This window comes from Gossypium arboreum, unplaced genomic scaffold, assembly GCF_025698485.1.
Source record: "Gossypium arboreum isolate Shixiya-1 unplaced genomic scaffold, ASM2569848v2 Contig00159_ERROPOS13710758+, whole genome shotgun sequence".
NCBI lineage: Eukaryota > Viridiplantae > Streptophyta > Magnoliopsida > Malvales > Malvaceae > Gossypium > Gossypium arboreum.
In genome coordinates, this window is record NW_026440295.1 from 154,848 (window position 1) to 167,442 (window position 12,595).

The window sequence follows — 12,595 nt, forward strand, 5'->3', positions numbered from 1 at the left end:
GCGATCAGTTAGTGACACAAGATAAAATCTTTGAAGGAGATTTGATGAAGCTGCCATTTTGGGATTTTCATCTTATCTTGGGAATGGACTTGTTAACTAAGCACAAGGCGACGTTGGATTGTGCGGCAAAGAGGATGGTACTAAGAAGCTGCTAGAAGATGAGGAGGTAATGGTCATAGGGAACGAAGGGATTATTTGTCCAATGTTGTTTCACTTTAAGAGCCGAGAAGTTGATTCGGAAGGTTGTGAGGCGACTTGGCCCTTGTAAGTCAAACGGGACTTGAGGAGATAACGATAGAGTGGGTTAGGACTATTAAGGAATTTCGGGATGTATTCCGGATGAACTTCTGGATTACCCCGAACAGAGAAGTCGAGTTTGGAATCGACTTACTACGGAACGACTCTGTGTCAATTAAGCCTTATAGGATGGCACCAAAGGAGTTGGTAGAATTGAAAGCTCAGATTCAAGAGCTGTTGGATAGAGGGTTTATAAGACCAAGTGTTTCCCCGTGGGGAGCACCGGTTCTGTTCGTAAAGAAGAAAGATGGGACTATGCAAATGTGTATTGACTATCGGCAGTTGAATAAGCTGACTATCAAGAACAAGTATCCGTTACCAAGAATCGATGATCTGTTCGACCAATTAAAAGGAGCCTCGGTGTTTTCTAAGATCGACCTTCGGTCGGGATATCATCAATTAAGAGTTAAAGAGGGGGATATTTATAAGACGACGTTCAGGACTCGATACGGTCATTACGAGTTTCTGGTAATGCCATTTGGGTTGACTAATGCACTGGCAGCATTCATGGATTTGATGAATCGGGTATTCCAGCCATACTTGGATCGGTTCGTAGTCGTTTTTATTGATGATATCTTGGTGTATTCGGAAATGGAAGAGAAGCATGATGAGCATCTTTGTGTAGTGCTGCAAGTGTTAAGGGAGAAGCAACTTTATGCAAAGTTTAGTAAGTGCGAGTTTTGCCTGAAGGAAGTTACCTTCTTAGGGCATGTTGTGTCTGCCGAGGGGATCAAGGTGGACCCTCGAAAGATTGAAGCATTTTTGGAATGGAAGCCACCGAAGTTGGTAACAGAGATTCAAAGTTTTCTGGGGTTGGCAGGTTATTATCGGAGATTCGTGGAAGTATTTTCTGTGTTGGCAGCACCGTTAACAAAACTTATAAGGAAGGGAGCACCTTTTGTTTGGACAAGTAAGCAGCAAGAGGCTTTTGAGAAGTTGAAGAAGGTTTTGACTAAGCGCCGGTTTGATTCACCGAGTCGGTAAGGATTTCACTTGTGTATGACGATCGTCACATGTAGGTTTGGGCTGCGTGTTGATGCAAGAGGGTAAAGTGGTCGCGTATGCTTCACGACGCCTTAAGCCACATGAGGTGAACTACCCACGCATGACTTGGAATTGGCGGTAATCTTTGCACTTAAGATATGGAGGCATTACTTGTATGGAGAGAAATGCATCATATATACGGATCACAAGAGTCTTAAGTACTTGCGACTCAAAAGGAGCTGAATCTTAGGCGTGAAGGTGGATAGAGTTGTTAAAGGACTATGCTTGCTCGATCGAGTATCATCCGTAAGGCGAATGTCGTGGCTGATGCGCTAAGTCGAAGGGTCGTGGCGGAATTAAAGGCGATGTTTGCTCGTCTAAGTTTGTATGATGACGGAAGTTTATTGGCGAGTTGCAAGTAAGACCGACTTGGGTAGAACAAATTAAGAAGCAGCAGTTGGAGGATGAGGCGTTGGTTTCTCGGTTTGACAAGTTGAGAAGGGGAGAATCGACTTTGGGTTAAATAGTGAGGGAGTTCTTTGTTTTCGAGGTAGAATTTGTATGCCGAAAGACTCGACTTGAGATTGATGATTTTGAAAGAGGCACATAATGGACCTTGTGCTATGCATCCGGGAGGAGTAAGTTGTATCGTGACTTGCGAGAGCAATATTGGTGGCCTGGGCTTAGCGAAGTGACCGAATTTGTAAGAAGATGTTTGACATGTCAACAAGTGAAGGCCGAGAATCAACTACCTTCGGGATTGTTACAGCCGGTAAAGATACCACTTTGGAAGTGGGAAAGGGTAACTATGGACTTTGTGAGTGGGTTGCCGTTGACACCTTCTAAGAAGGATTCGGTTTGGGTGATTGTGGATAGACTCACGAAATCTGCTCATTTCATACCTGTCCGAACCGATTACTCACTTCAGAAATTGGCCAGATTGTATGTGGCGGAAATAGTACGGTTGCATAGTGTGCCAATATCGATAATTTTAGACCGAGACCCAAGGTTTACATCTCGGTTTTGGCAGAAGTTGCATGAGGCATTGGAAACGCGATTGGATTTCAGTACGGCTTTTCACCCTCAGTCGGATGGGCGATCGAGAGGGTTATTGATTTTAGAGGATATGTTGAGGGTTGTGCTATTGAGTTTAGAGGCAGCTGGGAGGACCATTTTCCATTAGCGGAGTTCGCAGATAACAACAGATTACCAAGCAAGTATTGAGATGGCTCCATATGAGGCACTATATGGGCGAAGGTGTCGTTCGCCTACTTGTTGGGCAGAATTGGGGGAAAGGCAAATACTTGGACCAGAGTTGGTAGCAGATACTGAAGACAAGATTAAGGTGATCAAGAAGCGGTTAAAAGAGGCGACGGATCGACAAAAGTCTTATGCCGATCTGAAGCGTAAGGATATTGAATATGCGGTAGGAGACATGGTCTTTTTGAAAGTTTCGCCTTGGAAGAAGATTTTGAGATTTGGTAAGAAGGGTACGTTGAGCCCACGGTTTATTGGGCCTTACCGAATCATCAAGTGGATAGGGCCGGTGGCTTATCAGCTAGAGTTACCTCCAGAACTGGATCTCATTCACGATGTCTTCCATGTGTCCATGCTAAGGCGATATCGTTCTGACCCAACTCATATCGTGCCAGTTGCAGAAATTGAGGTACAGTCGGATTTGACCTTTGAAGAGGAACCTATGCAAATACTTGATCATGATGTCAAGGTGTTGAGAAGGAGGTCAGTCCCGTTAGTGAAGGTACCTTAGAGGAACCATGGCAAGGAAGAAGCTACCCGGGAGACCGAAGAGGCAATGCGTCAGCAGTACCCTCAACTGTTTGGATCAGGTAAATTTCGAGGCCGAAATTTCTTTAAGGAGGGTAGAGTTGTAACATCCTGATTTTCGGGTTTTTCGCAATTCTTGATATTTTAAGTAAATTTCTAAAATTTGGTATGTGATGATGGAATTCATAATTTGGGTATGTAAATGGGCTTATGGAAGGCCCATGAGTTGGCCAAAACCCGATAGAATTTTTAAATTTTGGACTTAGGAGTTAGGGGTTCTGGTTAGGTGCCCTTATATTAAGTTGTGGGTAAAATGTATCACAAAAAGAGCTTTGGTGAAGTGGTAAGGGTGATGTCACTAAGCTCCTAAAAAGGTGGCATGTGGAGCATAGAGGAGGACCTGGGTTCGATTCCCTGTGTTGGCAAATAAAAGTATTTATTTTTATGTGCAGGAAGGGTAAGTGTTGGAACCTAAGTGGATTCTGTAAGAGGAGAGTTGGATCAAGTCAAATGCATAAATTAAGGAGGGATAAGGGGAGAGATTTTAGGGATTTGGGAGAAGGATAGAGCTTAGCTGTTTGGAAGGGGTTAGAGAGGGGAATTCGGCAGGAGGGTATTAGGTTAGTAATTTCGGCATTAGGGTCTTAGCTGTGCCATTTTCTCTTCTGTATTAGTTTTCTCTTCTTATTTTCTTCCCTACCCGAATCTACCATCTTCCCTCTCATCTTTTCTCTCGTTTCTTTTTTCAAAAATAGCCCATTATTTTCCTCCACTCATTTATTATTTCCTTCCCTTATCTCTATTTCTGCCGAAGTGCCGCAAAAAGCCGAAATCAGTGAAGATAGGGGGTGTCGATTCTTTGTGACCAGCAACCTTTTCTTTCCTTTTCAATAGTTGGCGTTCGATTCCTTTACCTTTTAGGCATCCGGATTCAAGAGGAGAAAGACGTGGTAAGTTTTCAAACTCTAAACAATTCCTAGTGTAACTTTGGCCAAAAGTCAAAACCCCAAATTTAGGAGATGGCGAATATGGGTATAGACTTATGGGGTCTTCTTTTAATATTTTTGTGGTTTATTTAGTGGAGGAGCAGCAAGGTGTAGTGTCGACTTGGAGTAGCTTGGATCACCGGAGTGGCTAGACCTAGTCATCAATCGCGACAAAGGTAAGATTCCTAAGGCCATTATGGATGGTGGCCGAATGTGTAAGTGATGATAATAGGAAGTTTTCGATTTGGTTTAATATTAACATGGTCTAATCTATAAGTGGTTGATTATAGGAGAAATCGCATAGGAGATCTCGTCAAGGAATATCGCAAAACAGGTGTGTAACGAACCCTTTTTCATAGCTTAAAGCGATAAAATGCGAAAAGTCAAATGCCGAAATTTCGCCATTTCGAGGACGTGTGAGCAAGCTTAAACGACTAGTTAGTTAGAATTGATGAGATGATGATTGGGAACAATGGAAACGGTAAGGACGTGATTTTGGCGTTCACGGTAAGTTGGGCCTCGAGGGGCTGAATTAGGGCCCAATAGGCTTTCGGGCCCATTTGGGTAAATTTGGTAGAAAATGGGAAATCTGTTAAATTGCATGATAAGACTGTTAAAACCGTTATGGAATATAGGCTAAATGGGCCTAGATGACAGAATCGGCTAAGTAGGGCCCATTAGGGGTTTTTGGCCCAATAACTCGTTTTCGCTAAAAATGGGCGTAATCACTGCTTGCACCCATGAATTGTTTGTAACCGTTAATGAACATGGAAACCCTAATTTTTGGTAAAATTACAAGATTACCGTTATAATATGAAAATGATCGTTTTGCCCCTAGGTAAAAATGACCATTATACCCCTAGGGTTTATACATGAATTTAATGCATGGAATTTTGATAAACATGGTATGTATGATATGTACATGACATATATGATATGCACATGATATTAATGACATGCACATGATGTATTTATGAATGCATTGGGTTGGGTTTTATATGGATGGAGGAAGTGCAAAAGGGCTTATGCCCCAGTTATTAAAAGGGCTTATGCCCCAGTTATTAAAAGGGCTTATGCCCTGATTATTGAAGGGCTTATGCCCATTATTAAAAAGGGCTTTGCCCAGATTATTAAAAGAGGCTCGGCCTCGGTTATATGATAAAGCAACTATGCTACCGGTGGAGAGTTATGGCGGGGTGGGTCGAGTTAATCCTACATGGTGTCTTTGGTTGGTACGGGTGGAGAGTAGCGGAAGGTGGGTTGAGTAGTCTCCCAAATGGGTTGCATTCTTTCATTGACATTATATGTGATATTGAAATGGGCCTATGGGCCATACCGTTTACAGTAAAGGCTTCGACCCAGTAATATGAAATATGAAAAGGCTTCGGCCCAGTGTTATGAATTATGAAATATGAAAAGGGCTATGGTCCAGTACATGTTTGAGATTGGTTTTGGGCTTTGACCCAACAGGCTGCTATTGTTTTGGGCTCTGAAAGGGGCTTGTTGCACACTTAGTTTCCAAACTCACCCTTTCCTTAACCTTGGTGAGCCTTGATGTGGGGACTTGGGTAGGAGAGGATTCAGAGTGGCCACGGTGATCGTCTTTGGGCTTTTAAATAAGTGTTGGTTTTCATTTAATTTCCTTTAATTATTATTTATTTTGGGTTGTAATAAGGCCAATTTTAACTTTTCTTTTATTTCTTTTCAGGATTATTTTAATTTTAATAACTTTAAAATTGGTTAATAATTATTCAAATGGGCTAGACTTAGGGACGTGTTTTCAAAACGATAATTGTTTTTAAAATATCTCTAACGCATACGATTAATTGATTTATCAAAGACGTCCACTTAAACAAATTTAAACTCAGTATAACTAAGTATGGCTATGGTTGTGGGCATGTCTAGGATTGGATCCAACCAAAGAGCTTGGTACTTAAGAAGCCTTCATGGCTCACCTCCTCTGCCTCGGATACCTACCTGGTGCCTAGCTTCCATACACTTTGTTAACTCAGCAAAATATATGGCTTTTAAATCACTAAAACGAAACGCGGATTTTCAACTCCAATGTGGCACGTCAGATTTGGCCATAACGTCTGGGCCGGGTTTGGGGTGTTACATAAATCCATAATCTCAATGTCATCAAGTATCAAGGACTTATTCCAAATCATGTCATTTTCATAATATTCACCAAATACTATATACATCATAGATCATCACATGCCAAGGCATCTCACATAAGTTCAGTGTACATACCTGTACAACTTGTAACATAACTCAAAGACATACTCACCAATGGCTTATCTCATTGGGACCATCAACAAATACTTAGCCAAATTACCCGTTGAACACTCGGAATATAATCGGATACACGGAATGCATGCACATAAGTGCCATGCCCATAGCTAGACAAACTCAATAGCCTGTGGAATATATGTGTAGCCAAGCTACCATGTAACCCACCCATAAGTGAACCCGGACTCAACTCAACGAGCTCGGGTGTTCGCATCCATAAGTGTACTTGTACTCAACTCAATGAGTTCGGATGCCTAGTTGCATCTCACAAACTCGGACTCAACTCAATGAGTTCGGAACTCAAATATCCTAGTGACATGTCACTTGTATCCTAATCTATTCCTAAAGTTCAAATGAGATTTTCCTCGATCACACATCTTTGTCGTCCTCCACGATTGGAACCGATACTTGGTAGCATTTCATATTTATCAAGTAGCTCACATAATTTGCATATTACTAAATAATAATCCACAAAGCATAATATTTCATGATAATAATCATCATATCATATAAATAACATTAAATTACTTAAAATGACAATTATGTTACTACATTTACACGTGAACTTACATCTCATTTAATATCAAGGCAATAACATTAAATTACACATTGCATTATTAAAAATCATATGAACTTACCTTGTATGTGAAAATGGCAATTTTTACCATTTTGTCCACAACCTGATATTTTCTGATTTTAGCCCGAATTTCGATTTTTCCTTGATATAGCATTTCAAATATAGCCTAATTAGGATGCAAATTATTCAAATTAACCCAAAATCATATTTTGGTAAAATTACAATTTTGCCCCTAAACTTTGTCAAAATTACATTTTTGCCCCTAGGCTCGTAAATTAAACTTCATCCTATTTCATTATGTTTTATAACCTGCTGATCATTTTTTCCTTCTATAGCAACCTCAAATTTGCAATCTAACATGTACTTATGAACATTAGGTATTTTTACCGATTATGTAGTTTTACTAGTTTTCATGTAAAATCGGTTAGTAAAAGTTGTTTAACACAAGTTCAAGCTTCATACTCTACCATAAAACATCAAAATAAACACATTTCACCTATAGGTATTTTCCAAATATAAACCCTAGGTTAAATTATTGCTAGAATAAGCTTAACCAAGTTACTGAGATTTCAAAAATGTAAAGAACTTTAAAAACGGGGCTAGGGAGCACTTACAATCGAGCTAGGGAGCACTAAGTGTGTGAAATGAGATTCATGTAAGACCTCATCTGGGATGAAGGCATTGATTTGAGATGTTGTGTAAGACCATGTCTAGGACATGGCATCGACTCGATATGTGATAACATGTAAGAACATGGTTGGACTATGGCTTTAAGTAAACGACATACTCAGACAAGTACGACGCTCTTTAAATTGACAAATGTTAGGAAGTAGAATTGAAGTTAGATGTTGAATTTTAATTAGATACGATATTCGGTATTTGAGTTTGAATTGGGGATTAATAGATATAAATTGACGATTGATTATTGTTTTACTGTAATTTTGTTATAAGTGGATACGTAAAAAAATGGTGGATATGTTGTTAAGGAATGGATTTACGTTATATGTACACTTAAGTGCTTAGTTGAAAATGTGTTATGGATTTAGTCTATGAGATTCTCGGTATATGAAGTTATATGTGCTATTGCTGAATGGATACTATTTTGTTAATCTTGTTCAAGAAATTATTTTGATTAAGTTTCGACATTCGAAAGTTTGTAAGAATTTTGATGAATCTTGATAATTTTGGATATCTGAGTTATGCGCTAGAATAAATCTCATGCCGATGTATTATATTAAGCTTTATGCTTAATCGATTGTATCTGGGTAACGTTAACTATGATTGAATGTGCTAAATGAACTAAATGTTCAGGTACGTGGAAGTTGACTTTTCTTTTGGAAATGAGTTAAGTTGAATATTGAGATGTGATAAAGTTATAAAAGATATTCATTGGGATGTTTGAGAATATGTGTACTTTCGGCCAGGTTACAGCTTATACATGAATGAAAATATGGGTTATGAATATGTGAGTTGATGTTATGTATTATACATGTTAATATGTGATTTATATGTGTTTGAAATGCAAGTATAAATTCAATTAAGTGATTACTGCTTATGAAATCAAGAAAATGAGATGTATGTGTATACTTGTAGAAATATTTATGTATTTGTTTTAAGATAAGAAAGTGATTTTGTAGATCGATGTGAAAGTAGTAATGAATTACAATTGATATCGATGAGCTAATGTTTATATGGACATAATTCAATAAGAGGACTAACCTAGTCGCTACTAAGATTTTCGAAGACGAAAATCCCTAAATGTCAAGCCACATGTAACAGCCCGATTTTGGGCCTAGTCGGAACAGTGGTTTCGGGACCACTATTCCGAGGCCAGAGAAAATTATTTTTAGTATTATTTTATGTGTTATAATACAATTTTATAAGTGCATGTAAATTTTGGTAAGTTAATTTTAGCGATTTCTAGTCCAATTTCGAAAAAAGACTAAATCGCGTAAAAGGTAAAAGTTGTATTTTAGTGCCTAAAGGTGTTAATAGACTAGAGAACTAAAATTGGAGGCCTTTAAAGGGAAATTGGACCCTTTTTAAGTGTGTGGCCGGCCAAGGGGAGACAAAAATTTTAAAAAAGGCAAAATTTATGGGATATTAGGTGACTTTTGACCAAATAGGTAATAAAATAAAAATAGGATGATATCATCCCTTTTTCATCTTCTCTCCACCGATTTTTCCAGCCAAGAAATGGGTTTTGAAAGCTTCATATTTTCAGCAACTTTGAGGCTTAGCAAGTAAGTGATTTTAATGTCTTTCTTGAAGATTTTTACATTTTTGTAACCCCTAAAGCATGAGCTTTCATAAGAGGGGACTATTGTGCAAAATGATGAAGAGTCTAGGGTTTTGCCATGAGAGTAAATGTGTTGCTTGTTGTGTTTTTATGGAAGATTATGAGTTCTAGTTGTCTAATAAACAACTTTTGTGAAAGAAATTGCATGAAAACACCTTAAAAAGGGCTAGATTGCTAAGTTATAAAATGAGTTGTAAATGTGTGAAATAGTTAAAATTATGAGTTGCTATAGTTATGAAAATGGTTCATCTAGACTCAAGGAGTAAAGAAATGTGATAAAAATTATTTTACGAGCCTAGGGGTAATTTGGTAATTTTGGTAAAATATAGGGCAAAATTATAAAATAGCCCAAGTGTGTCAATGGACTAATTTGATCAGTACATTGTTTTAATAAGTTGAATGTGATGTTTTAGATGATGAAAATCGGGATTTGGACCTAGAACGGAAAGAAATCGATTAAGGGATAATTACGTCTTATTTTTTACCTTTGTGGTATTGAGGTAATTTCGTATGTAAACAATACCATGTTATACATATATTTAAATGTTACCATTACATGAATTGTACAAATATTAATGTGTATGTGATTAATAGAAATATGATAAGACAAAGAAAAAAATCTCGTTTGAACATTTGGAATAGAATAGGATACGAGTGCCATGTCACTAGGAATTATGACTCTAGATGACTAGCTCGAGAGTGAGCATTGAAATGTCATGAGATATGAGGTAGCTTTAGCTACAATTGAGGCACTTATGTGCAAAGGCTTTTCCGAGTATCCAATTAGTATTCCAAGTGTTCAACGGGTAATCCAGGGAAAGAGTTGATGATGGTCCGAATGAGGTAAGTCATTGGTGAGTATGCACTTGAGTTATGTTACGAGTTGTGCAAGCATTTATACTAAGCCTATGAGAATGCCTTGATATGTGATGATCTATGATGCATAATATGTGTTCTTACCATGATGGATGAAATGATGTTGTATTAATTTTGTGAACAATGATCATGAATGAGTAACTTAGCCTTGACAGATTTGAGTTACTGCAGTAGTGTAACTTTGAAAATACACTAAAAATAGTGGAAAATGAGTTAGACGCAGAACAAAATATGGGATTAAATCTTAATGAGTCTATTTTCACATGAAAGAAACAGGGGAAGAAAAAGAATTCTATATTGTGTGATATTTGAATTCTTGTAAAACAGAGTCTAAATGAATTCGAGATCCCCTGTTCTGAATTTATAAATTCACCATAAATTGTAAACAAATTATTAAGAGTCATACCTTACATTCATGGATTCTTATTGAGTCTATTTGTACGGGAAAGAAAGCGGTATGGTCATTGGAATTCATGCAGGGGAGAAATTCAGTTAAGTAGTGTACAGGGGTCGAGATAGTCATACCCTGAAACATGGAATACTTTAACTAATAAACTGTACTAAATGGATTGACCAAAAATTTTGAAAATTTAATGGAAGAAAGATAAATGAGTCTAATTTTAGGGAAAATTCATGGAACTTAATTCGGAGTTTCGTAGCTCCAGATATAAATAATTTAGTGACCATTGTGCAGGAAGACAGCTTGTCGTAAACTTGAGAATATGTTGTAAACATTGATAAAACTGTTTGAGTTGCTTATAAGATATTGATTAGAACCATATGTGAATTTTGAATTGTGATGTTAGGAAATGATATATAAGTGGTTTTGATATGATAAAATTGATGTACAAGATATGTATATGTGGTGAGGTCGAAATGGCTAATATTAAATGTGTGCAAGTTATCTGAAGGGCCTTTATGAAAATGTGTGCTATCTTATTTGTATAGTGAGGCCGAATGGTTACGTAGAAATGTAATATGGCTGAGTGGTTATTTAAATGAAAGCAAAGTATATGATGTATTAGCAAGAATTGATAAAAGCATTATCTTATATATGTGCTTGTGTATGTGGTGTGGCCGAATGGGCAAGTGTGAAATGTACATATGTTTATGTGTATATAATGTGGCGAATGACCAATTATCAAATGTGGGTATTATTAGATATTTGATGAGGCCAAAGTTAGTAAAAAGTATATAAAATAAATTGTCTTTGAGATTGTATCCGGGTTTAAAGTCCCGTAGGCTTTGTCTTTGGTGTTATGCTCGGGTTTTATACCTCGCAGCCAAATGCTAGTGAATTGATAAAGCATATGACTACGAGATCCTATGCTAAGATGATAAATTGAACTCAGTATTACACATTAAGTGATTCGGTATGTGATATATATATTATTTATGTGAGATTGATCGACGAGAATATATATTATTTATGTGAGATTGATCGACAAGAATAAAGAATGTGTAATGAGAAGCATATGAAAAGATGTGGTAAATTCATATGTATATTTGTATATGTGTGCATTAGGTTATTATGCAAAGTTACAAGATAGTTTTCGATATGCCATTTAACTATGAATGTTGAAAGTAAGTGTGGGTAAGAAATGATACACTAGTGAAATTTGAAAGAATTAAAGTTAATCCGGAAGCTTGTAAATACTATGTTTATATGAGTTTGAGTATAAACGGAGTAAAATGATATGTGTTTGTGCATAATCGGCCAAATAGTATTGTACTCAGAAAGTGTTATGTGATTTCGAACATTTGGTTTGTTTTTAAGTTCAACTGTTTAAATTGCTTAAGACTTACTAAGCTTATGAAAGCTTACTTTGAATGTTATGTTTCTCTATTTATTTTTGTAGATCGTTGACTCTTACTATTAGCACGGGGATCGTCAGCACTTCGTCACACTATCTACTATTGTGGTTATCATGTGTTTTGGACTTAGCTTATGGCATGTATAGGTTAGACTATAAGTAGAATGATATTTTGACTATTGTATATAAGCCATGCGAATATGGCATCTTATAGAAGTTTACTTTTATAAGTTTTAAATTCGATCTTTGTTTGTATCTATTAGTTTTATATATAAATGATCTTTTATTTAAGAAAAGGCTCAAAATTTTACTGTTCTGATCCGATTCCTAATTTCTGGTAACGCCTCGTCCTATTCCGACGACGGCTACGGGATAAGGGTGTTACATTTAGTGGTATCAGAGCTACGTTTTAGTCGATTCTAGGACTAACGTAGCACGTGTGAGTCTAGCTATATATGCCATAAAGTGATAAAATGATAGTGTGATGATTTCTGATAGTTAAAATGTGTTTTTCGTAATATAATGAATTCCAATCCCGATCAAGCTGTAGCAGATGGTATTGAGAGGATCGAAACATGCTTATGATGTGTCAAATTTGAGAAAGGTATGAATAGAAGTATGATATACATTTGAAGTATTGAAATGCAAAGTAATTTTGTTGTATGTGTTATGAAATAAATATGGA

General features: G+C 37.1%; 1 long non-coding RNA gene across 1 annotated transcript; it reads left to right on the forward strand.

Moving 5' to 3' along the window:
* The first annotated feature begins 9,075 nt into the window (after nucleotides 1–9,075).
* LOC128287767 (uncharacterized) lies at nucleotides 9,076–12,148 on the forward strand. The gene is made up of 2 exons (XR_008278468.1): nucleotides 9,076–9,164; nucleotides 11,956–12,148. It is a non-coding gene; the product is annotated as an uncharacterized LOC128287767 (long non-coding RNA).
* The last annotated feature ends 447 nt before the right edge of the window (nucleotides 12,149–12,595 follow it).